This window comes from Ornithorhynchus anatinus, chromosome 18, assembly GCF_004115215.2.
Source record: "Ornithorhynchus anatinus isolate Pmale09 chromosome 18, mOrnAna1.pri.v4, whole genome shotgun sequence".
Lineage (NCBI taxonomy): Eukaryota > Metazoa > Chordata > Mammalia > Monotremata > Ornithorhynchidae > Ornithorhynchus > Ornithorhynchus anatinus.
The window spans coordinates 23,195,713-23,223,617 of NC_041745.1; the positions used below are offsets into that span (position 1 = coordinate 23,195,713).

The 27,905-nt window shown below is 42.8% G+C and overlaps 1 protein-coding gene across 1 annotated transcript in view; it reads right to left on the reverse strand.

Moving 5' to 3' along the window:
- CTNNA2 (catenin alpha 2) overlaps positions 1-27,297 on the reverse strand; it is a 1,145,386-nt gene extending 1,118,089 nt beyond the window's left edge. The window contains exon 1 of the mRNA XM_029083155.1: positions 27,238-27,297. The gene's annotated coding sequence lies outside the window, so the exon portion shown is untranslated. The remainder of the gene's footprint in view (positions 1-27,237) is intronic.
- Positions 27,298-27,905: the final 608 nt, after the last annotated feature.

Below are 27,905 nucleotides of genomic sequence, written 5' to 3' on the forward strand. Positions count from 1 at the left end.
AATCCAAATTGTATAACCTACTAGATTAGAAACTCTTTGAAGGCAGGGAAATTGTCTTTTACTTCTATTATAAATGCCTAAAAACTTGATTATAAAGAGAGATAAATATTCCCTCAGAAGAAGAATTATCAGCACCACAATCATACATCATGACTAATAATGACTGCGAGCTCCTCATTAGATTATGAGTTCCTAGAAGTTCAGGGTCCATGTCTAATTCTCACCTGGGCATTTATTTTCCCAGTGCTTAGTACGGTGTTCAGCACACAGGTGCTAAATAAATACTACTACTACTATTAGAGAAGCAGCAAGACATAGTGGATAGAGTCTGGGTCTGGAAGTCAGAAGGACATGGGTTCTAATCCCAGCTCTGTTACTCGTCTGCTGTGTGACTTTGGGGAAATCACTTCACTTCTCTGTGCCTCAGTTCCCTCACCAGTAAAATGGGGATTGAGACTGTGAACCCCACGTGGGAAAGGGACTGTGTCCAACCCGATTTGCTTATATCCACCCCAGCGCTTAGTACAATGCCTGGTACATAGTAAGCATTTAACCAATACCATTATTATTATTTTTATGTGTGTGTAAGCATAATGTATGTTCACACGCATGTATGTGTGAGTGTTTCATGTGTATGTGTATATATCCTCCATGTCGAAACATAACACTCCTAATTTATGAGGTCCTCCTCTTACATGTAAATGCGGCTGAAAAGTCCACTGAAGGATTGACATATCTTCCCTTATTGCTTATAAAAAAGGATAATAAATGGTATTTAGGGTCATCTCTCCTCCTCTCAAGATCGCACCTGGATAATTCCTAGTACTCTACCAGTCTCGACTATAGGAAGGAGAGTCAAGCAGAGGCTTAACCACTCCATTCGTAGTTTAGGCAGTGGTTAGAGAGTGGAAGACAATCTGCTACAAGTCAAAACTCACCCATGCTGGGCAGCAGTGGCATGGGAGAGAGTCTAGGGCCGAGACTCAAGTTCATAAAGACAATCGCAAACCATTTCCGTATTTTTACCAAGAAAACCTTATGGATACATTACTATAATGATTGCAGATGGAAGTAGGAGAAATGTATGCACGGAGTCACTGTGGGTCGGAAACAACTCGAAGGAATACGACAAGACCAGGGTCGTCTCTGCTTTCAACGCTGCCTTTGACTTCTCTTAAATCCTGCACTCTAGTAGGGCAACCCCACTCCCAATTTCTGTCCACCAGGCTTGTCTGTCTGCTGCAGTGATCTTCCAGCAGTTCACAGGGTATGTCCTATTGTTTGAGACTGGCTATCATCATGCCTCTTAAACAATACTCAAACAATACTCAATACTCACCAATACTCAATATCTATAATTCTATTTATTTATTTTAATGCCTGTTTTACTTGTTCTGATGTGTATTTATATCTGTAATTCTACTTATTTTTATTGATGCTATTGATGCCTGTTTACTTGTTTGGATGTCTGTCTCCCCCCTTCTAGACTGTGAGCCAGTTGTGGCAGGTATTGTTTCTCTTTGCTGCTGAATTGTACTTTCCAAGCACTTAGTACAGTGCTCTGCACACAGTAAATGCTCAATAAATACGAATGAATGAATGAATGAATGAATGAATGAATGAATGAATGAATGAATGAATGAACACTCTGCAGAGGGTACACACCCGATAACCATCGACTCGAAAGGTCTGGTATTTGTTTAGCGCTTACCATGTGCCAAGCTCTGCACTAAGTGCTGGGGTAGACACAAGAGAATCAGATCCGCTAAGGGACTCACAGTCTAAATGCTACTCAGAGGAAATACTATTGACGATGTTGAAGGTGATGATGAGTGTGGGAATACCACGTCTAACTCCTACCTGTGTATTCTCTCGCAGCATAGGACAGATTTCTGCACACAGTGAACACTTAACCAATACCATCATTACTGCAATAACTCCCTAGGTTTGGAACAAAAGGGTAATACCATTATAAATCTAGCTTGAAATTTGTGTCAAATTTTCTCTGGAAAGCACAGGTTTCTCAGCATTTCAGAATCCAAACAGAAAGTTTAGGGTGACTCAGGCTGCTGGTGGGTCACCATGTGATTAGTGCCAAAACAAACAAAAGCAAACAAACCAAAATCTATGAATGAGTGCAGCATTAATTAAGATCCTACATGTCATCAGAATAGAGCGATAAACAGAAATGCAACGGTTTTCACTGAGCTAATTACACAGACACTCAAGGAGCATAGAGTTTGGGCACTCCTGCGGAAATGCAGATCAACAACTGGATCAATTAATAGTATTTTTAGAGCACATACTGGAGCAAAGCACTGGACTAAGTGCTTGTGGAAGACGTAGATAGACTTGGAAGATGATGAGGATGATGATGGCATTTATTAAGTGATTACTATGTGCCAAGCACTGTTCTAAGCACTGAGATAGATACAAGGTAATCAGGTTGTTCCACATTGGACTCACAGCCTTATTCCCCATTTTACAGATGAGATAACTAAGACCCAGAGAAGTGAAGTGACTCGCCCAAAGTCACACAGCTGATAAGTGGCGGAACCGGGCTTAGAATCCATGACCTCCAACTCCCAAGCCTGGGCTCTTTCCACTAAGCCACGCTGCTTCTCTTCTTCAAGGAACGTACAGATATGAGGTTTGAGCTGAGGCAGTCCCTGTCTGGAATATGTCTCAGGAAACCACGTCGGATATGGAGATGTCCTAAGGGATTGGATCTAACCCAATCTCCTTTGGGACCTTTCCTATTCACTTAAAGAAGACCTAAAGTGTTTGCATGTCTGCTGCTCTGCCTTCAGCAAGGAAAATAACGAAAAAGTTCAATCAAAGGCATTACTGTTTTCACAAGGGCATCATCAGTTTGTTTAACAATATCTTATCAAAGCAGAAACAGAGTTCAAATTCAGATTTCCAGTTAACTTGTGATTTTTTAAGACAGCAGAGCAGAAGTCAACGTTTGCCCAATGGGAAAGTATAAAAATTCAGGAAATCTAATTTCTAGATTCAAGAATGATTTGACTCAGGGATGAGATTATACCCACATAAGAAGAGAAATGAAAATGAATTTGGGAGATGTTTCAGCCATCAAAGAACCCCCGAAGACTTCATTCGGGAAATGGACTTGGTGTGGAAAGTTGGGCTGGTGACACAAAGAGGCTGCAAGGACAGGCTGATCATGGCGGCCAATCTTATTGGCCCAAGGCACTTTGGGAGGCAAAGCGAATGGCAGCCTCGGAAAAGGAGACACTTCAGTCATCAGATCTTACCTCCTCTACCAGCCTCTCCCACAAAATCTGGCAGTGAACACAACTCAGAAGACTCATAGACATGGGGGAGGGAAGCTAGGCTTGAGAACCTGCCTATGTTTTTCTTAACATTACTCATTCATTCAATCATATTTATTGAGCACTTACTGTATGCGGAACACTGTACTAAGTGCTTGGAAAGTACAATTAGACAACAGAGACAAACCCTACCCAGAACCCATTCACAGTGTTAGTGAAATCTAAATTTAGACTGGAATGAAATTGTCTCCATCTTATGCACATACCCTCGTCTAGAACACTCACAATGACAGACAAATATCTGCAAGAAGCAGCATGACCTAGTAGAAAGAGCATGGGCCTGGGAGTCAGACAACCTGGGTTCTAATTTCAGCTCTGCCGATTGCTTGCTGTGTGACCTGGGGCAAGAACCTTAATTTCTCTATGCCTCAATTCCCTCAACTGTAGAATGAGGATTAAATACTTGTTCTCCATCCTACTTAGACTGAGCCCCAAGCGGGACGTGGACTGTGTCTGACCTTATTAAAATGTACCTATCCCGGCCCGCAGAACAGTGTTTGACATAAAGTAAGTGCTTAACAAATACCACTTAAAAAAGGATGAACATTCACAATTACACACAGCGAGAGACAAATATGTGAAAGAGCCCACTTTCACAGATAGATCACTCACAGTTCTACACAGAGACAGACCAATTCACATAAGGACACATATGAATGGATAAGAACCCTTCCAATTAACACATGGAAAAATGCACACAGGAGGGCACTCTCAGATCAGAACCCTCACAATTACCCTCCCATCATAGCTGGCGCTTTCTTAGTAATAAGGAAAGCACTTAAACAGAATCCTGATCCTTCCGTTAATGGACTAGGTGAAAAACTTACAGTAGGTGCTCAATAAATAGGCACAAGCAGAACAGACAGGTTAAGTGGGAAAATATAAGTGCAGAAGCGGGTTTTTTTTAGAGTAATCCTCCCCTTACCACTCTCAAATATGCTTTCCCAGGCTTTAGTACTAGGACCCTTTCCCCAGCTACTCAAATCCAGAAGTCAAATATTCCCGCACCGGGTTTTTTTTTGCTTTGTTTTTCTTTTCGGGGAAAACTGCTCTGGTAAAAACAATAATGTCAGTAGTGTTTTTCGTTTCAGAGAACATATTGCCTTTCTCCAAATTAGACATACGTATTTCAGTGGAGGAGAAATTAAAGCAAAGAGCTGATTTTCGATGAGCTACGACAGTGGTTTCTAAAGTAGATGGGGCCTTTAAACAGGTGTCTTTATCAAGAGTTTTACTTCAGCCTGCAAGGCAAATAAATCTTCATGTATTAGAACAAATCAATTTGGATAAAAAGGTGATATTTATGAGAGCCACATTAATAAATGGAAAGGCAGCATTCTGTTTATGATTTCCTAATTACAGGCATGCTTATCCTCACACATTTTCCGGTTAATTCCAGCCTCCAAACGTTTTCTTTATTTTGCCCACCCTGATTTTGCTTTGTCTTTATTGCCAAGGCCAAGATGTATTTTAGACTTGAGATATGAGGAGAATTTGTTAGTTCTCATTTAGGCCCTTGGGAAAACTAGCCAGCAAAGGGACTCACACCTCACTCATTCTCTGCATCTCTTCTGAGGGAAGCAGATCAGGTTCCTGGACAGTACCCTGCTCAGGGCAGAGTCCTCATTATCTCAGTCCAGTTTCGGGCTACACAACTGTAACAAAGCACCATGAGGTGGTTAAGCATTATGCAAAATGTTTAAAGGAGATCTCATTAGAACTAAATAGGCCATCTCCCTGGGGTACACCAAATGAATGAGTTCTGAAGGAAGGATGAGAATACACATTTGACTGTGTTTTTTTATGTCCTATTATTTTATAAAGGGTTTCACAGAAAACAATATTCGTCACTTTAGAGTGGATTTTTCTCCTCGGGAATTATACTCTCCCAAGTGCTGTGAATATTGAATTGAACTGAATTGTACAATTGTACATATTGCTCTGCACATAGTAAGCGCTCAATAAATACCACTGATTGATTGAACAGATTAAATAGAAGTCACATCTCAGAAGTAGCTTTATGGCATTTTGACCCACAATCTGAACATATGAACAGAAACCTGGAGCAACCTGGAGATGTACGGGTTTGGGTTGGGACTTTGCCATCAGCTTTCTGGGCAACCTTGAGGCAAAGTTCCTTAACATCTCAACCGAGCCATTGTGTCTCAGTTGCTCTGTTTGTAAAACCCATTCATTCCTTGACAAAAATGATATATGTATTCATTTGTGAAGAATTTTGAACTCCCTCGAAAGGGAGCACTAAGGAAATGCAAGGTAGGATTAGAAAAAAAAAAAATTACAGGTGGTGAATTGCATAATTTGGCCAAGCTGGTAGACAAAAAATGAAGAAACCCAGAAGTCCTGGGGCTAAACACCAGCTGGGTTTCTTGCTAGAATTCTAGGTTTTCAAATTTTCCTTGTCAACGTATCGCTGATATTCCAATTTAATATTTGTGACATCAAAAATCATCTGTCAAGAAGCAATTATGCCATGTACGAGTAATGATTACTGAATGACTACGACAGGAGGCCTATAATAATGTGTAAAAGCTTCCAATGACACTGAAAATACACAGATAATAGACAATTATGGAAAATTCAGTTAAAGTTCATAGAGAGTTAATGAGATTTTGAGATAAACCTAATGACAAAGTTTTCTAAAAATCTTGACCCCGTGGTAAAAGGAGGTAAAACAAAGGCCAATCTCGAACTCATTGTACTAAAGGTTAAAAGGAATCAATCAATCAATCAATGGTATTAATTGAGTACTTACTGTGTGCAGAGCACTGTACCAAAGCTCTTGGAAAAATAAAATGCAACAGAGTTTGTCAATGTGATTCCTGCCCACAAGAAGTTTACAGTCTACAAGGAAATTCATAAAGGTCCACTCTTCATTCCTGAAGCCACAGAGAGCAACAGTGTCAATCTTCCTAGACAAGGAACAACCTATCATATAATAATGATAATAATAATAATAACAATAATGGTATTTGTTAAGTGCTTACCATGTGCCAGACACTGTATTAAGTACTGGGGTGGATACAAGCAAATCAGGTTGGACACAGTCCTGTCCCTTCACGGGGCTCATAGTGTTAATCCCCATTTTACAGATGAGGTAACTGAGGCACAGAGAAGTTAAGTGACTTGACCAAGGCCACACACAGACAAGTGGCAGAGCTGGGATTAAAACCCATTATCTTCTGGTCATGCCTCTATGCATACACACATAGACACACACACACACACATTTTGAGGGTTCCTGCATACAAAACATTAGAAAAAGCCCAAAACATCCTGGGACAGAGATTTTTCTCTCTCCTTGAAAGCTACCTACGGGGAAAGCTTGCACTCTCTTGGAGAACTCATTCATTCTCAGGGCTTCAACTACCATCTCTTTGCAGATGATTTCCAAATCTACATTTCCAGCCCTGAACTCTATCCTTCTTTGCAATCTCGCATATCCTCCTGCATCTCTACTTGGATGTCCCGCGGACACCTCGAACTTAACATGGCCAAAACTGAACTCCTCATATTCCCACCCACCCACTATAGACAAGCACCATCACCCTCCCTGTATCATAAGCCTATAACTTTGGCATTATCCTCAACACACCTCTCTCAATCAACCCATATATTCAGTCAGTCATCATATCCTGTCAGTTCCATCTTCACAACTTCATTAAAATCCAACCTTTCCCGCTACTACACTGATCCAAGGATCTACTCCATCCTGCTTTGATTACTGCATCTGCCTCCTTGCTGAACTTCCCGCCTCCTGTCTCTCCCCACTTCAGTCCATGTTTCAGTCTGCCGCCCAGACTGTTTTTCTACGAAACCATTCAATGCATATATCCCCACTGCTCAAGAACCTCCAGTGGTTGCCCTCTCACCTCTGCGTGGTAGCGTGGCCTAGTGGATACAGCAAAGATCTAGGAGTCAGAAGGATTTGGGTTCTAATCCTGGCTCTGCCACTTTTCATTCATTCATTCACTCACTCATCATATTGAGTGCTCACTGTGTGCAGAGCACCGTACTAAGCACTTGGGAAAGTACAACGTAACAATGAGAAGAGACATGCCCTGCCCACAACGACCTTCCAGTCCAGAGGAAGAGACAGACATTAATATAAATAAATAAATACAGACATGTACATAAGTGCTGTGGGGTTGGGAGGGGAGATGAATAAAGGGAGCAAGTCAGAGCAATGCAGAAGGGAGTGGGAGAAGAGGAAAGGAGGACTTAGGGAAGGTCTGTTGGAGGAGAGGGGCCTTCAATAAGGCTTTGCAGAAGGGGAGAGTCATTGTATGTCAGATTAGAGGAGGGAAGGCATTCCAGGCCAGAGGCAGGATGTGTGCAAGGGGTCGGCAATGAGACAGATGAGATGGAGGTACAGTGATAAGGTTAGTATTAGAGGAGTGAAGTGTGTGGGCTGGGTTGTGGTAGGAAAGTAGTGAGGAAAGGTAGGAGAGGGCAAGGTGATTGAGTGCTTTGAAGCCAATGGTAAGGAATTTTGGTTTGATGCTGAGGTGGATGGGCAACCCCTGGAGTTGCTTGAGGAGTGGGGAAACATGTTCCGAATGTTTCTGTAGAAAAATAATCTGGGCAGCAAAGTGAAGCGTGGACTGGAGTGGGGAGAGACAGGAGACTGGAGGTTGATAGAGTAATCAAGGGAGGATGGGATAAGTGATTGTAGTAACATGGTAGCAGTTTGGATGGAGAGGAAAGGGTGAATTGTAGCCATGTTGTGAAGGTGGATCTGACAAGATTTAATGATGGATTGAATATGTGGGTAGACTGAGAGAGAGGAGTCAAGGATAACGCCAAAGTTACGGGTTTGTGAGACAGGAAGGATGGTGGTGCCATCTACAGTGATGAGAAAGTGAGGGGGAGGACAGGGTTTGGGTGGGAAGAGGAGTTCTGTTTTGGATATGTTAAGCTGGAGATGACAGGAGGACATCTAAGCAGAGATGTCTTGAAGGCAGGAGGAAATGTGAGACTGCAGAGAGAGAGCGAGCCTAAGTTTTCTGTGACTCAGTTACCTCTTCTGTAACTGCATTACACTGCAAGCCCCAAGTGAAACAGGGACTGTGTCCAACTCAATTTGCTTGTATCCACCCCAGTGCTTAGTATAGTGCCCTGCACATAGTAAACACTTAACACTTAACACAGTTATTATTACCTTACATCTCTGAACTCCTACTACACCCCAGCAAGTACACTTTGCTCCTCTAAAGTCAAGCTCACTCTTGTCTGTCTCACCACCAACCACTCACCCACATCCTTCATCGGTTTTGGAATTCCCTCCCCCTTCAAAGGCAAAAATCACTCGCCCCTCCTTCAAAGACTTATTAAAACTACCTCTCCTCCAAGAAGCCTTCCCTGAATAAGCCCTCATTTCTTCTTCTCTCATGCCCTTCTGCATCACCCTTTTACTTGGATTTAATCATCCCCATCCCTCTCAGCCCCACGGCTTGTGAGTCCAAATCCATAACTTATTCATAAATTATATATTAACAAATTGTACAAATATCAATTAATTAACAGATACATTAAAGTCTGTCTCCCCCTCTAAGCTGTAAGCTCTTTGTGGGAAGGGAAAATGTCTACCAACTCTATTATATTGCACTCTCCTAAGTGCTCAGTACAGTGCTTTGCACACATTAAACACTTAATAAATATGATTGGTAGATTGATTACACGGTTTGTCAATCACTCACCTGGTGACATTGGCTGGAATGGGAGGAATTGAGCAAAGGGAGGGGGTTAAAAAAAGGGGGAAAATTCCAGAGCAACAAGGAGAGAGGTTTTACAAGGCTTCCAGTAGGGAAGGAAGTATGCGGTGATCTACCAATCAATCCATTAAGCATATTTGTTGTGTATTTATTGAGCACCTATTGTATGCTTGGGACACAAAATCCTTGCACTCAAAAAGCTGACAATCTAGTCTGGAAGGCAGACATAAAATAATTACAGACCAGAAAAAAAAGAGAATGGAAAAATAGATACGTGGATGAGTAAACTATTAAATAATAGCATACGAAAGCCTCTAGGTTCCAAATTCTTTCGGTAGTTGTAAAAATATAAGTGTCAGACATGGGAGGGTCTGGCTCGAGAAAAAGGAAAAATCAATCAGGGAACATCTCTCGGAGATTTCAGAAGGGCTTTGAAGATGGTGAGAGCTGTGGTCTCTTCCCCTCTCCCAACCCTACAGCACTTGTCCACATATCTGGAAGCAGCGTGGCTTAGTGGAGAGAGCCTGGGCTTGAGAGTCAGAGGTCATGGGTTCTAATCCCGGCTCCACCACTTGTCAGCTGTGTGACTTTGGGCAAGTCACTTCACTTCTCTGGACCTCAGTTACTTCATCTGTAAAAATGGGATTAAGACTGTGAGTCCCACCTAAAACAACCTGATTACCTTGTATCTATCCCAGTGCTTGGAACAGTACTTGCTACATAGTAAGTGCTTAACAAATACCATCATTATTATTAGTATATGTAATTTGTTTATTTGTACTGGTGTCTGTCTCCTTTCCTCTAGACTGTAAGGTCATGTGGGCATGAAACCTTTATGTTTATTGTTATATTATACTTTCCCAAGCGCTTAGTTCAGTGATCTGCACATAGTAAACACTCAATAAATATGACAATGAATGAATAAACGAATGAATGGTCAGATGATATTGAAAGGGGAGGAAGTTCTAGGCAGAAGGGAGTAAGCAAGGGGCTGGAAGCAAGAGAGTAGAGAACTAGGGAGATGGAGATAAGCTTGAGAGGAAGGACGTATGGATGGCGTGCCCACATGAGATCTTATAGAAGAACAGTTGGGTTTCAGAGGGGTAGTATTCCTGTGAAAGTTTAGGAATAAGAACCAGATTGAATTTACGTAGTTATTCCTGCACCCGGTTCCAGATTTTTGTAAAACTACTCATCATCTCTTTACGATTCATTGATTAGAATTAATGTCTGTCTTCCTCTCTAGACTGAGAACTCATTGTGAGCAAGGAACGTGTCTACTAACTCGGTTGTGTTGTACTCTCCCAAAAGCTTAGGAAAGTCCTCCCACACAGTAAACACTTAATAAATATCACTGATTGACCAATTGGCCAAATAGTCTGTGTGTGGGGACCTGTGATTTGAGAGGCCCATGTTGGGGCATTCAGAATTCCTCCAAAATCTCAACAACCGGTGCTGATGTTGCAGGCCTAGCTAACAGTATCCCAAGCGCTTCCTCATCTCTTCTGTGGGGGTACTAAATATTCAAGTCACAGGACAGTGGCAACAAACTACTGGGCAATTGGGGGTGCATTATCATGGCACCCCAAGGGAGAGCCTAACCTGGCTGTATATTGCCATGGTTCTCTAGCCCCTTGGTCAATCAATTAATCAACAGAATTTATTGAACACTTACTATGTGCAGAGCACTGTACTAAGAGCTTGGGAGAGTACAATACAGCAGAATTAGAAGACGCATTCCCTGCCCATAATAAATTAACAGTTTAGAGGGAGAGACAGACATTAAAATGGATAATTGAATGACTTATAATACATAACTTAAAAATTCGTACATAAGTGCTGTGGGGTTGGGGGTGGAGAGAATATCAAATGTCCAAAGGTCACAGGTCCATGAGCATACATGACGCAGAAGGGAGAGTGAGCTGCGGAAAAGACGGCTTAATTGAGGAAAGCCTCAGGGGAGATGTGAACTTAATAATGCTCAGAAAGTGGAGAGAGTGGTGGTCTGGTGAATATGGAAGGGGAGGGAGTTCCAGATAGATAGATGAGATCGGGACACAGAAAGTAGAGAAGCAGAGTGTGCAGACTGGGCTGTAGTAGATCAGTGAATTGAGGTGAGAGGGTGTTAGAAATTCTAGCTCGAAAGTGACCAGAAACGCTGCACATGAGGCATTAACGGGGAATAAATGAAATGGTTACCAGTGCAACTCTGGTGACTAAATAATCACGTCTGGCCACGAGCCCACAACAGAAAAGCCCTTTGGTTCAAAGATGATGATGCTGATGGTGGGATTGGGCCTGTGAGACTGTTAATGCTTTGTGTGGTGAGACTGAGTGCCTCACTCCACAGAGTGCACAATCAGAGCCAGGCAACAGGAGGACAGGAAACCATTTCTCTTTTTTTATGTGTTTTTCCAGTGCTCTGACCCCGAGAAAGAGGGCCCTTTGGGAAACATAGTATCCTTGCCCCTGGCTTCCTGGCTGGAGTGTGGCAGAGGATGAATTTCAATTTTCTTTGGGGGTCCTTGCCTTTTTCTCTAACACTCCACCGTTATCTGCAAATGCTCCTTCTGATGGGTGACATTTATGTGATGGAGGAAATGGCCATCCTGCAGAAAGGAGGGCATCACTTGCAGGCCCGGTGCTGACCTGATGTGGAACCAATCGGAAAGCCCGGAGAGAGGCTGTGAGATTTGGTGATAATAATAGTGATAATAATGGTGATAATTTATAATAATTGTGGTGATTGTTGGGTGCTTACTATGTGTCAGGCACTATACTAAGCACTGGGGTAAACACAAGGTAATTGGGTTGGACACAGTCCCTCATAGGACTCAGAGTCTTAATGTGAACGAGGGTGCCTAGAGACAGGCTCTGGATGCTCTTGGTTCTGGAGAGATCTTTTCTTATCCGAGCAGCTGCTACGGGGGGGCAGGAGAAAAGGGGGTGTTTCTGTAGATGAGAAGCTCACTGTGGGCCAGGAATATATCTACCAACTCTGTTGTATTCTCCCAAGCTCTTAGGACAGTGCTCTGCACACAGGAAGAGCTCAATAAATATGACTGACTGATTGATCGATTGGACTGATGGTTTCAAAGTCAGGCAGTAACTGAGATTACTGGTAGAAAGGACTGGCTCACACAACAGCATGAGCTGTCTGTACAGAAGTAAGCCTCCTTCTGGAAATGAAGAAATGGCCATAGTGGTACCTTCTGGTCATCAGAAGGGACCATTTGGCATTAAGCTGGCATCCTTTTGGCAGAAAGCACTTGATGATAAGGGGCTAGGCCCAGGCTGCATCCCTCCCCCCACTCTGCAGCTCCTAATCCCGCTTAATTCCCAAATCAAACAATCATTGGCATTTACTGAGTGCTCACTTTGTGGAGAGCACTGTACTAAGCATTTGGGAGAGTGTAATACAATAGAGTTGGCAAGAACCCAAGGCATCTCCTTGCCTTTTAAAGGGTGTCATTTGATGGTATTTTCTGGGTTAGAATTGTATTGCATGAAGTTGCCTTCTCTATTTGTTTCTCTCAATTCTTCGACTCCGCCATTTTTGCTCTCAGCTCAGAAGTGGCTAGGGTAAAACGGGAGATGGCAGGCAGTAGGAACAGTGAGGTCCCTGGTGTTACACAGTAGTATTAATGCTGTCAAATAAATAAACCAGATTTAAAAATATGCAGAACAAAGGGGAGGGGCTGGGGTATGGGTTGGAGTCTAGGGACAGCTAGGTCAGGTGGAGCAGGAATAGGGATGGGGCAGGAGTAGCGAGGGGATGGAAGCAGGAATAGGATGGGTCTACTTCCCTGACAAACTGGCATAAGCGGACACCCAAGCAGCAATCACTTCGAGGGAAATTACTCCACTGGGCCATTGTAGACACAGAAGAGCCTCACATGCCAGAAACAGGGAGTGTTTTTACCATCAGCCCCAGCACTTACTACTATTTTCTTGATTAGGCCTGAGTATGAAGGTTCTAGGAGGGCCAGATCGGGCCCATTACCCGTGAACCCCTCATTAGTAGTATTAGTGATGGAGTGTATTCAGAGCTTACTGTGTGCAGAGCGCTGTACTAAGTGCTGGAGAGAATACATAGGTGGGAATTAGGGAGCTCACACAGCATTTCTTTACAAACACTTCCATTTTACATCCTTCAGTCTCATTCTTTACATCCTATAGCCTCATATAATGTGTACATGGCAGCGGGGGATTCAGCAGGAAGTCTATTCCTCCTGAGGATGTTTGCCACACTGAATGAAGAAATGCATGATTTCATAAACACTGTGCTCCTTATGAGGCCGTAATAAAAATGCAGAATCTTAAAACACCAAGAAACTCTGATATCTGTTTTGACCCCCCTCTTCCTTTTCTCCATAAAGCTGAAGAACACTATCAAACTTTCATATAGGAGCCCTTTAAAAAAAGATCTCCCCAGGCTAGGAGATAGAACCGACACAAGGGTGTCATCGATCCCCTCCGCCCTCCCCGACGCCACCCCCAGCCCAACAAGATTCTGACTGCGGGGATTCAACTGGTCACAACTTCGGGGTCCATTTTCCACCCCTTGCACAATTTCCACCAAGTCCTTGAGCTTTTGGGTGGACCACAGAAGGGCCACCATCTCTAATCCAAGAGGCCACCCAAATGAATCTTTCCAGTACCACTTGTTCCTCAGCACTCAGAGGGCTGATAAAGAGGGAGGGAAGGTGGAAGGGAGGAAGGAGGGAGGGAGATGTAGCTGTGTGACAAAGAGGGGCAGGGTGTGGGGGAAAAATTCAGGCAGGATGTGCGAGTAGAGGAAAGGGATGGGCAGGGAAGGGTATTTCAGAGTCATTCCATAGCGCACACTGACTTCGGGGCCTAAGTACACGTGACCCACCCACATTGGTTTGGGATACTGGGCAGCGGTCTGTTTGGTTTTGTCTGGACCTGGGGCTGGGATCTGTCAGATTTCTAGCTGGGCTGGTGGTTACATACAATTTTCACAAACATCTATTCCCCTTTCCATTATTACCATATGAATTGTTTTCCTCCAGTTTAGAGTCACATGGTAACTCGTAAAATAGAAGAGCATTTAGAGCATCTTTTCACCCTTCCAAGCCCACTATTCTCCCACTCTGTCCAAACGAAAAATCGGCACCGAAGTTGAAGCCGGTGAAGCACAACTGCAAATTATGCAGTAGAACAATGGACTATTTCAGGCTGTTGCCAGGATTGGAGATGTTTTTTTTTTTTTGTGCAGAGGGGTCAGAAAGATCAAGAAATGAAGAGACAGAATCGAACTCTGTCCGGTTCAGCCTAGAGCAAATGCAACACTCCAGTCAAAGGTGATCTCTGTGTACAAAATGTGAGAGTGACTGCCTGTCACTCATTGGTCTTTTCAATAACACTGGTTCACAGATATTAAGTTCACTGCCAGGAAAATCACCTTGGAACCCAAATTGGGATAAGCTATATAATAGTGTGTGTGTGTGTGTGTGTGTGTGTGTGTGTGTGTACGTACACAAATATACACTTATATAGGCCATATATGTCTGTCTACAATGAGTTCTAAAGTGGACGAGCCAGTCACATTTTTCTTATGTGCCACAGTGTTGAATTTGTGGTTTGACACTTTGTCCAGGTTTCATTGAGAATGTTTAGATTGGTTCTCTTATTCAATATTGCTGTCTGCCTGGAAAAAAACCAGCCTGGTCTTGAAACTGAGTGTTTACTCCATTCACATTTACCGAATGAGCTACAGTGCTCTCACTACAATCAACATGTCATATCTGTTCACTCAAGAAAGTTGGAAAGCGTATGTAAAGTATCAAAGAGATCACAGTTTAATTTTTTTTTAATGGGACGTAATTGTATCCCACTCAATTATTTCAAAATCACTGCACACACACCGCTGCAAATTCCCTAAAGAATGAGGGAGGTGAAAGATAGGATGTTATCCTCTGAGCTCAGCGAACAACAGGATTCCAGTGGAGGATGTTCAAGTTGCAGCTTAAGTCACTCTTTCAAATGTTTAGCAGAGCAGTGTAGCTCTCAAGAGAGGCCCAGCCTGTGGCTTCTGGTTCCATTTTATGAAGTTGAGTAGGATGAGAGAAAGAAATTAATTTATCCATTTCCCTGTCTATTCCCAGACAAGAGGGAAGTGAAATTGCTCTGGCCTGGACCTTTTAGGACTGACAGGGTGGTGTAGAGACTTGGAAGGAAACCCTTTTACAGAAACTCTTCACCTGCTTAGGCCCTGGGGGATGATTTATTGCCATTCAATATGAGTTCATTTGCCTGATTAATACACTAAATCTTTACTATGATCATTCAAATTTTGGAAACCAAGGTTACAATTCCAATATCACTCCGAAATGAGCATTTCTTAGTGCCTCAAAAATATTGTAGTTAATATTCCAGTGCAACCTATTAGGTATCATACCTTCAAAACCAGAACATAATAATAATAATAATATTGATGGTATTTGTTAAGCGCTTACTATGTGCCAAGCACTGTTCTAAGCACTAGAGAAGATACAAGGTAATTAGGTTGTCTCACGTGGGGTTTACAGTCCTAATGCCCATTTTACAGATGAGGGAACTGAGGCACAGAGAAGTTAAGTGACATGACCAAAGTCACACAGCTAAGTTGCAGAGCGGGGATTAGAACTCATGACCTCTGACTCCCAAGCCCTGCTCCTTCCACTAAGCCACACTGTTTCTCTAATACTGGGGGTAGGGGGGTTCATGTAATTGCATTTTATCTGTACAGGCACTACCTCCCTCTCTCAAAGACCCACTCTAAGGAGGAATTAATAACTTCTTATATTTTCAGAGTTGATGGAATTATAATTGGGTTTTAAGGGCAAGGGAATGGTGGTGACTATATCCTTTGTTCTCCTAACAATAAGTGTAAACATTTCCAAAAGAAGAACAAACAAAACATTTGATTTATATGATTAGGAAATGCTTCACAGTCAATATTCAGTTCAACCTAATGAACTTGGATGCATTTCTGACATTATTTTAAATAGCAAACTTCACCGTTGAGAATGAAACTGGAAAGGTTTTAAAACCTCCTAGAGAATAAACTCCAATCATTAATGCATTTAGATCCCACAAAAATTAGAAACTGGTAATAGTGAAAATATTCCTTTTTTCTACAACAATTCTCAGCAAAGGACTGTGACCCCCATGTAGGACAGACTCAGTATCCGACTTGATTAACCTATAGCTACCCCAGTGTCTAGAAGAGTGCTTGACACACAGTATGTGCTTAACAAATACCATAATCATTATTAGATTGCTGGGGACATGAACTGAAATATCACAATGCTCCTGGGGTGGTGGGGTAGTTTCTACTATTAGTCGCAACTTAATGATTTGAAAAACAATGAAGATATGAGGTCATAAACTCTATGTGTCAACCTTTAAAAAGTCAGTGGTGGAGATGAAACTCAAGATTCCAACTTTGAGGTTAAATGGAAACCCACCTTAGCATCAATTAATTGTATTTTTATATTTGGATTTCTCATCTTCTAAAACTTCAGTTCAATTCCAAAAATATCTCCATTTTCCTGGCAAAGTTAGTATCTTTCCAGTGAAAACCACATGACTGTTGTATCTGCAGGAGGCTATATTTATTCTTTGAAAAGACTTCCCTACTGGAATACGTACCTTTTGGTCCCAGTCTGCAGTGTTCATATTTAACCATCAATACTGGGCTAAATACTTGAAGTAATGTCATTTAACAGAGAGAGTACAGTTCTCGGAATTGAAGACCTGGGTTCCAATTCTGGCTCTGCCACTTGCTTGTTCTGTGACTCCCACCCTGCGAGGTAAGTTATTCAACCTCTTTTGGCCTGTCTCCTTACTTGTAAAATGGGGATAAATACCACCTTTCTCCCTGTAGTTCAAAGGAATATTCTGAGACTAAAATCAATCAATCACTGAATATTTACTGAGCATTCACTTTGTGTAGAATGTTCTGTCCTAAGCACTTGGGAAGGTTCAGCAGTTGACATGAACGCCGCTCTTGAGAAGCTTACAATCTAACAGGGGAGACAAACACAAAAATCAATTAAAGGTAGCGGGGAGATCTGGAAGGCGGATCTAAGTATCCAAGTGTTTTGGTCCCAAGGAAATTGCAGAAGTGGCAGGAGAGGGGCAGCATGGCCTAGAGGCAAGAGCATGTGCTTGGGAGTCTGAGGTCATGGGTTCTAATCCCAGCTCCACCACTTGTCTGCTGTGTGACTTTGGGCAAGTCACTTAACTTCTCTGTGCCTCAATTACCTCTCTGTAAAATGGGGATTGAGACTGTGAGCCCCACGTGGAACAACTTGTATTTATCCCAGCACTTAGAACACTGCTTGGCACATAGTAAGTGCTTAATAAATACCATAATCATTATTGTTAATATTATTAAATATGGTGGGGAGATGTGATTAATCAGGGAAGGCCTCCTGGAGCCTATGTGATTTCAGAAGGGCCTTGAAGATGGGGAGAGAGACGGTGTGCCAGATTTGAAGGGGGAGAGAGTTTCAGGAGGAAGGGAAGACAGGAACAAGAGGTTGCTTGCAAGAGGGATGAGGATGAGGCCCAGTGAATTCCTGGTCGGTATTAGAAGCAGGAAGGATGCCAGCTGGGGGGCAGTGGGAAAGAAGCAATGATAGGCACAGAGAAGAGAGCTGATGAACACCTCAAAACCAGCAGTCATAAGTTTCTACCCGATATGGAGAGGGAATGGGCCACCTTGGAACCTTCTGAGGAGAGGGAAGTTGAATGCACGAATGAGCTTTTAGAAAACTGAACCATAGCCTGGAGATCAGTAATGTGACACGGCTTTGGCGAGAAGTAATGTGAAAATATTAAAGTCCTGTGAAAATAAAGAGTCTTCATGAACTCAAGACTGATCTTTTTAGGAGAAACATCCATTCCAAGTAAATTTTGACCCTGTGTCCACCCTGGAAGCCCTGCCTTAAAGACACCCACCAGACTAAGCGCTTAAGCACTCTACTATATGTGAAGGTTCACGCACACCAGCAGCAACACAAGACTCTCTTCAGTAAATGGTCCTTGCACACTATCATTAAAGGGCGGCCGGCACTGCTCATATCATGAGAAGAGGAATCTCTTTTGAGAATGAATTCCCACCCGCTCCCGCATACTGTCACCGAAAGAAAAGAAGGACTTACATCTATGGATGGGAACTAAAGGGAGGAGTTTGGGAAGCATTTAGGAGTTTGCACGTGCGTATCTGTAATTTTCTTTATTTATATTAATGTTTGTTTCCCCCTCTAGACCGTCAACTCTTTGCCGTCAGGGAATATGTTTTCCAACTCTGTTATTCTGTACTCTCCCAAGTGCTCAGCATGGTGCTCTGCACACAGTAAGCACTCAATAAATGAGATTGATTGATTGATTGATTGATTGATTGATGGATGGATGGATTTATACATGGTCCCTTCGGTCATGGTTACCGAGCAGGATCAGTCTTGTCACCCAGCGGATCAGGGGTAATAGGGGCTACATATTTTAAATGAGATAGAACAATGCCTGATGCTGGTCAATTACTGTAACATGTCTCCCCTATCATGAATGCTGCCATAAAAGAAAATCAAAATGCTGGGCCAAATCAAGTGGAACAATCCCTAGGTTCTCAATCTCTAGATATTTTATGAGATCTCCGTTGAAGGTTCAGAGAATTTTAGAATTAAATTGTGCCACTCTAAATTCCTTCTATTATGGAGTATCGGGTCTTATGCACAAGGAGGAATCAGTCAAGCGTATTTATTGAGTGCTTACTTTGTGAAAAACACTGTACTAAGCACTTAAAAAGTGATAGACTTCAGAAAGCCTAATTGATTAGTGCTTAGAACAGTGCTTGGCACATAGTATGCGCTTAACAAATATCATTATTATAAACCAGAGAGGTATGTTCTTGAACACATTACTATGGGGTAAGAACACAACTGGCTCCAGGATGCTATCCAAGTAAATACCAGTGACTCAGCCTCAACCCTGGGGTGGGATCAGAACAGCATAAAAGGAGAGAGGTGGGAGTGTGGGAAGGAGATACTGATTGGAGTTCCACAAGAACTGATACTTGGGCTTAGCCTTAGACAAAGGAAATGAAAGCTACATATTCCATTATTCTGGTTGGACTAATTAGCATTGTGGAAGATTGGAAGAGACTCCACAATAATCCTGTTAAATTATAAAAATAGTTCTTCGATAATGGGATGAAATCCAGTCCAGATGAGTTCAATATAGTACACAAGGAGCAAGAAAATAGGCTAAAGAACAGTAAACAAAGACCCAGGAGGCATAGCAAACCACAAGCTGAATGAGCCAAAAATTTCCCATCACAATTTGAATGTTTAGCATATTAGGAATCATTATGATTATGAATTAATATATGTGATAGTTGTTAAGGTCTCACTATGAGCTAAGTGTAGGGCAGATACAAAGTTATAGGATCGACACTTTCTAGGCTTCACAAGTTATTCATTCATTCATTCATTCAATCGTATTTACTGAGCGCTTACTGTGTGCAGAGCACTGTACTAAACACTTTGGAAAGTACAATACAACACTAAACAGATACATTTCCCACCCACAGCAAGCTTACAGTCTAGAGGGGGGAGAAAGACATGAACACAAGTAAAGAAAGCTACACATATATTCATAAGTTCGGGGGGCTGGGAGGGGAGAATTCATTCATTCATTCAATAGTATTTATTGAGCGCTTACTATGTGCAGAGCACTGTACTAAGCGCTTGGGATGAACAAGTCGGCAACAGATAGAGACAGTCCCTGCCGTTTGATGGGCTTACAGTCTAATCGGGGGAGATGGACAGACAAGAACAGTGGCAATAAATAGAGTCAAGGGGAAGAACATCTCGTAAAAACAATGGCAACTAAATAGAATCGAGGTGATGTACAATTCATTAACAAAATAAATAGGGTAACGAAAATATATACAGTTGAGTGGACGAGTACAGTGCTGTGGGGATGGGAAGGGAGAGGTGGAGGAGCAGAGGGAAAAGGGGAAAAAGAGGGTTAAGCTGCGGAGAGGTAAAGGGGGGATGGCAGAGGGAGTAGAGGGAGAAGAGGAGCTCAGTCTGGGAAGGCCTCTTGGAGGAGGTGAGTTTTAAGTAGGGTTTTGAAGAGGGAAAGAGAATCAGTTTGGCGGAGGTGAGGAGGGAGGGCGTTCCAGGACCGCGGGAGGACGTGACCCAGGGGTCGACGGCGGGATAGGCGAGACCGAGGGACGGTGAGGAGGTGGGCGGCAGAGGAGCGGAGCGTGCGGGGTGGGCGGTAGAAAGAGAGAAGGGAGGAGAGGTAGGAAGGGGCAAGGTGATGGAGAGCCTCGAAGCCTAGAGTGAGGAGTTTTTGTTTGGAGCGGAGGTTGATAGGCAACCACTGGAGTTGTTTAAGAAGGGGAGTGACATGCCCAGATCGTTTCTGCAGGAAGATCAGAGGGAAGAGCAGAGGGGACAAGTCAGGGCAACCCAGAAGGGATTTATCTTACCCACACTTTCCAGATGAGGAAATTGTGCATCCAAAATCAAGCAGGAGGTCAGTGGCAGATCTGGGATGAGAAGCCAGGTCTCCTGCTCCCAATCCTGTTTTCTATCCACTAGGACATGTTGCCCAAGATATATACATTTGAGTTTGGCATGCATGGTATAACTTCTTCCACGCTTAGCTTCATCAGGCCCTTTTTCTGAGAGTACCAGATCCAATTTAGGGGTCCAGATTTTAAATAAAATGTGGAAAAACCAAACAACAAAAATAATTTACAATATGAAAATTAGGTCTTGATGAGGAAGTCTTAATGGAATTAGAATAACGAAGAAGATAAGGATAAGGGACGATTTAATAACTACAATTTTATGAAGGCTTTGTATGAGAAAGCCATGTCCCAGTTTTATTCCAGGCCCTTAGAGGACTAAACAAGAGAAATCACATTTATGCTGCAGTAAGAGAGTGTTCACTTGGACATAAGAAAGAATCTCTTGACTGTAAAGGCAATTAAATCCTGGAACAGGCTACCCAAAGAAACTGTAGAGTCTTCATCTCTGGAGATCTTTTGGGGGAGAAAAAGCAGACCATCATTTGTTCTAATGTGATTGAGTCTCTCACCTACCTGGTGGCAAAGACCTCTCAAGTGCCCTGTGGACCAATTATTTTAAAAAATAATTATGAATTCGAAATTCACATTTGCAGCAGCAGCATACTCTATTATTATGAACCTTTTCGTAGAAATTATTCTCCAAAAACTGAAAGGCCATGCAGATTTTTGTGAAAGGACTCCACTGTACCTTCAAAGGATGGCTTCATTTTGGATGTGTGCACTGTGATTTCGGTGCTGGGTAGAGCAAGCAGTCTGCCTTCCTCACCTCATTCTACCTTTGGGTCAGAGAGAGGGGTGGGAGGAGGTGTGATGTATCTGTCAGTAGAGAGGCTGTAGGTGTCGGGCCACGGGCTAGGCAGAGGATGGGGAAGGATAAGAGGTGGTCAGAATCGGGGCTGATCAGGGAAGGACAGATCATCTCTTCTTCAGCTGGCTGAGCGGCCCGGGCAAAATTAGTCTCGCATCCCTTCTCTTACCTACTCTCCTTGCTACTACTCCTTAAAGATAGTCGCTCTGTTCCAAAAAGCATGCGGGGGTCAGAAGGGTAGCTAGAAAGACGGTGGGAGCTAAACCTCAACCATGAAACATTATCACAAGAGTTTATGGAATTGCCTTCTCTGGAAATTTTTACGAACAGCGAAGAGAGCTATCTTTCAGTGTTGGCAGGCCTGTCCAAGAGGCAGGGGGATGGGCTAATGATCTTCCAAAATCTCTTCCAACTTTATGATTCCATGATGAATTTAATGAGGATTAAGCTAGACACACTCAGACTCACACAGTATATAATATTTGTTTTTAATCCCTTGATCTGTGGAGAAAATATGACTCAATCACCAGTCAGTCGATAGCCTTCCTTATCCAGTCAATCTCCGGCTTCTCTGAGAAAGATGCCAGACTCTAAGGTGATCCTCACTGACGGTCAATGCGCCCACAGTCAAGCGATTTCCTCTATTAGCTATCGGCCAAGAAAATGCTGTGCTTAACTGCCCAGGAGGAGCAGGAGTGAGATCATGGAGTCATTACATACGGCCTAATTTTCACCAGGCAAAAGTCATGTATTCTATTATTAATCTCCTTTTCGGGTCTCAATCCCTCAGGGTCTTACTTAGAGCCACATTCTCTTCTGGCTCTCCATCCCTGAGGAACTACTATTGATTTCAGAGTCAGGGCAAGATGGCAGGATGTGGATTTGACTGTTATTGTATGTATTAATCTGACTCAGGGACCCGAAAATGCTTTATCGGCTCAGTGAAGGGTTTGTATTTCCACTTTTGCTTTCTATTTCACTCTTCAGAATAGCAGCAAGACTCAGATGCTAACCAGAGGCTGAACGCAAAAATTTTTATATTTGTCCCACAATTCGCTACCTCTTTCCCAATAATCTACCTCGGAAAACTTATGAAAATTATATGAATTTAACCACAGCTCGCGAGAAACCCACCACGAAATGATCGAAACTTTTAGTTTCAGCTCGACAGAGCAAACAAGACACCCATCAAAATAAACAGACGTAAGTCATTTGGCCTCAGTGACCCGTACAAAAGTATTCAACTATATAAGACTCACATTCTGCCTCTTGTGTTTTGTCATCATCCAATATTGCCATAGTTTATTTCCCCACCTAAACATTTGAAAGGTACACTTTTAAAATCATTACTTAATGTTCATATGATCACAGCTTCCAAATCTTGATGTTTATACTGTAGATTGGATTTACAAATCAAAAAGAATAACCAACTGGCAGGCTACTGAAGTTCTGAAAGAATCCAGACTGTGTCTTTTGTAGGTTTTTACAGGTCTAGTTCACTGCGGGAGCTAATCAATCAATCAATATTTTCACTAGTGAAAGAAAATGGCAGAATAAGAATTACATCCAAGTGTAATTCGGAGGAGAAATCACTAAAGCAAAGGCTCTTAAAAACACGGGTGATTTTTGTTTTAATGGAAGTAAAAATAAAACTTGGAAATAAGAATACTTTTTCTTATTGTTTTCTTAAAATGAAAATGGACGGACGTGATCTCCAAGTTAAAATATTTTTAAATACTATCGTGTGGGGGAAAAGGTCTGTAATTGACTATGTAATCATGGTTCTATCCAATCGGTCTGAAAAGGAGAAATATTTATTCATGAGGCCGTACGTGTGCTGGACAGAAGAGAATGACCGTTATACACAAATCAATACCCGATTGTAGAATTCTCTGTGAACCAAGTAAATTTTATCCACCCTTGACCTCAGCCAAATAAAAACATATTCAAGAAGTTTCTAGAGATGTTTCTTGATTAAATAATATTGTTCACATTTATTTTCTGCAGTTTGTTTTAAGAGCCATTATTAGAGAAATGCTTTAAAATTCAAAGACACCGAAAATTCGGGAAAATGACTAACAAAATCTACTACTATGCATGTTCAACAACTTTTTCCCACTGATGCTTCCAAGACATCGAGTTAGCCAAGGGACTGTAGAGAGAGCGCGTAAATGTGTATGTGTGAGGATTTACTTGTCCACAAGCATATTAATTAATTCATTCAATCGTATCTACTGAGGGCTTACTGTGTGCGGAGCACTGTACTAAGTACTTGGGAGTGTACAATACAACAATAAATAGACACATTCCCTGCCCACAGTGAGTTTACAGATTAGAGGAGGAGGAGGACAGGGTAGAGGGGGACAGGAGGCTGATCTTTGGCAGCTATTTAAAGCTATTCTGACTGTAATGCCACATGTGGAAACCAAAGAGAGCACAATCATGTGAAGTATTCTGCATTTCCTTACCTGCAAAAAAGTGACTACTGGGGAAAACTATCCCCAAAATGCATAATGACATAATCCAGGGAGCGGCGTGGTCTAGTGCAAAGACTACCAACCTGGGAGTCAGAGGTGCTGGGTTCTAATCCTATCTCTGCCAGTTGCCTGCTTTGTGACCATGGACAGCTCACTTCACTTCTTTCTGCCTAAGTTTCCTCATCCATAAAATGCGGATTTAATACCTGTTCACCCTCCTACTTAGTCTGTGAGTCCCATGTGGCACAGGGATTGTGTCCAAACTGATTAGCTTGTACCTACTCCGATGTTTAAAACAGTGCTTGGCACATAGGAAGCACTTAAGTATAATAAAAATACTACTAATAATAAAAGTACATTAAAATAAACTTCCAAAGTACTCAGTGATAGTACTGTTTTGAATACCTCTCCAACATAGGGTATTTTGAACTCAACTAAGGAAATCTCTAAGATGCCCTTCTCTGAGTGTTTGATTTGTTATAAGGTGTGCTTTTAGAAATTAAGGGATGACCAGCCCAATTCTCGGGTTAAAAAGATGTGTGGGACGAGGCAAGAAAGACTGCGAGCTCGATATGGGCGGGGATTTTCTCTTTTAATTGCTATATTGTACTTTCCCAAGTGCTTAGTACAATGCTTTGCACACAGTAAGGGCTCAATAAATACAACTGAATTAATGAATGAACTTTGGTTAATTTATAATATCCTTTCCCCTCTTTGAATCGCACCTTGAGAGTTTCTAGTACTCTACCAGTCTCAGCTACAGGAGGGACAGTCAAGCAGGGGCCTACCCATTCCATTCCATTCCTAGCTTAGGAGGTGGCCAGCGAGTGGAAGATGATCTGCTACAAGTCAAAACTCACCTGTGCTGGGCTTGGGAGAGAGTCTCGGGTGGAAACTCAAGTTTACTGCCTGTTAGAAGGCAATGGTAAACCACTTCTGTATTTTGACCAAGAAAACTCTCTGGATAAACTACCAGAATGATGGCAGAGGGATGTGGGACGTTCTGGGAGAGATGTGGCCATGGAGTCGCTATGGGTCGGAAATTGACAGCCTAAGACAAGACAATATCCTTAGCCCACATTACCATGAAGCGCTTAGTACAGTGCTTTGCACACAGTAATAATAATAATAATAATGTTGGTATTTGTTAAGCGCTTACTATGTGCCGAGCACTGTTCTAAGCGCTGGGGTAGACATAGGGGAATCAGGTTGTCCCACATGGGGCTCACAGTCTTAATCCCCATTTTACAGATGAGGTAACTGAGGCCCAGAGAAGTTAAGTGACTTGCCCACAGTCACACAGCTGACAAGTAGCAGAGCCAGGATTCGAACTCATGACCTCTGACTCCAAAGCCCGTGCTCTTTCCACTGAGCCATGCTGCTTCTCTAAGTAAGCACTCAGTAAATTCAACTAAATGAATGCGAATTTGGAGGCCCTTTAAAACATGGGAGCAACTAGCTAGGTCAGTGGGTCAGGGCCGACCAGCCCAATTCTCATTCATTCATTCACTCAATAGTATTTACTGAGCACTTACTATGTGCAGAGCACTGTACTGAACACTTGGAACGTACAATTTGGCAACAGATAGAGACAAGCCCTGCCCAATGACAGGCTCACAGTCTAAACGGGGGAGCCAGACAGCAAAGCAAAACAGAACAAAACGAAACAAGACAACATCATCAAGATAAATAGAATCAAGGAGATATACACCTCATTAACAAAATAAATAGGGTAATAAATAATATATACAAATGAGCACGGTGCTGAGAGGATGTTTGGAGGGTGTTGAGGGTTTGAGCAGGGAACGAGTCTACCAACTCTTTTGTTCTGCATTCTCTTAAGCACAAAGTACAGTGCCGTGCACATAGTAAGAACTCAATAAATACCACTGCTTGATTTGACTGATTGACAAAGGCAATATTTTGGTGTATTTATAATATCTTTAGCCCATAATATCCTTAGTCCATATTGCTCTGTAGATTTGAATTTGCATGTCCTTTAAAACATGAGAACACCTAGATAAATAAAAATAACTTATCTCAGGCAACTCAATTTAAAAAGCACAACTAAAAAGATCATTTAAAAGTGTTTCTGTCTGAGCCATTTCACCGCAACACATTTGCAGAGAAACATCAAAATATTAGGTCCACTGAGGTCAAGCTTGTGTTTACGGTAAAGTCTGACTTGGTATGTGAGGAGGGATGAAAATGACTAAACTTGGAATCCACCTAAGATTATCTCTAGAACTTTGAAAGCTGCAAGACACAAGCCATAAGGGAGGAGTGCTCATTAATCAATTAATCTGTGTTTTCTATTGAGTCCTGACTACTGTGCAGAGCACTATACTAAGCGCTTGGGAGAGTACAACAGATAACTAAGGAGACATGATTTCTGCCCTCCAGCAGTTCGCAGTCTAGTCTCAGGGGAATTCACAGTCTCATGGGAGTGGCTGTGCCCCTTAGGGTGGTCACCCCAAAACTCACAGGCTTTGTGTTGTAAAATTAGCACTCAAATCAATATAATGGTGGCTTGAGGCACTGGCTAGTTTTGGAATGGGGTGTGGGATGGGGGCTAGGAGGGGGGGCAGTGACAGCACTCAGGAACAGAGAAGAAGGTTCGAGGTGCCAGGAATCAGGGGGTGAAGCCCCAAGCGCAGTGGTTCCGAGGGGGACCGGTTACGCTTGATGTCGGAGCGTTTCCCCCCGGGAACCTTGAAACCTTCATTTCTCCCTGGAGTCTGGCTGTGGGTCCAGATAACCTCTGGTGCTGCATTGAGCTGTGAAATTTGGTGGCGAGAGGGAGCTGCAGTGGAGGAAGGCTTAGGGCTGCAAATTTTCTGAATGGACATAAAAGCGTCAGGTACTGAATCGGCTACAGGCAGGAGGAGGGCAGCTGAAAGCCCAACTGACCATCTGTTGTGAAAACAGATGACTGGCCTCTCTAGTGGAGGGTAGGGGGTGAGCTGGGCCGGGAGGGTCACTTGGGGTGACAGATGGGGGTGAAACCGTGCCAAGAACTTTCATACGGATAGGCAGACAGATGTAAAGAGTGCGTTTTCCAGAAGCTGCAAAGGATTGAAGAATCACATTTTTGGTCACCCTTGATACACATTCTATCAGGTTTTGCACGACTCCTTGTCCATTCGGCCCGGGCAAGAGACAATGAATAATGTCAGAGTAACTGTTGGCACACGTATATTCTCACAAAGGAGAAAGAGGTCTACAGTAGTGGACTGGCTCCTACCTCCGCCAGCGGTGACCGCAGGGCCCTTAAAGATGGCGAAACGTTGACGGTGAGGACAGAGGTACTGAAAGCAGCTGCACACGCCTGTCTCCCGGGGTGGGTCGTGATACGGGAGGAAGGCTGAGATGCTGGAAGGAAAGGTTGAGGTGTCACGATCTATAAACTCTTCATTGGGTTTCTCAGGTGAGGCGTGGGTAGGAGCAAGGAAAAGGGGATTCCAAAGCCCATGGGTCCATACAGGATCCGGTACTGAAGGGACCAGTGCGTTCTGTGAGATGAGGTGTGACCCAGGGGCTCAGGAAATCATCATCTAGTTCCTAGTTTGGCTTCCATTCCTTCTGTAGAATTACCCTCTCCTTCTAGGCCCCACCATGCTGCAGTCAGCATGGCTTAGCAGAAAGAGCACGAGCTTGGGGGTCAGAGGAGGTGGGTTCTAATCCCGGTTTCACCACTTGTCTGCTGTGGGAACTTGGGCAAGCCACTTAACTTTTCTCTGCCTCAGTTACCTCATTTGTAAAACGGGGATTAAGATTGTGAGCCCCACATGGAACAACCTGATTACCTTGTATCTACACTAGTGCTTAGAACAGCGCTTGGCACAGAGTAAGTGCTTAACAAATACCATCATTATTATTATTAGTCTGTGAGCCACACGTGGGAGAAGGACA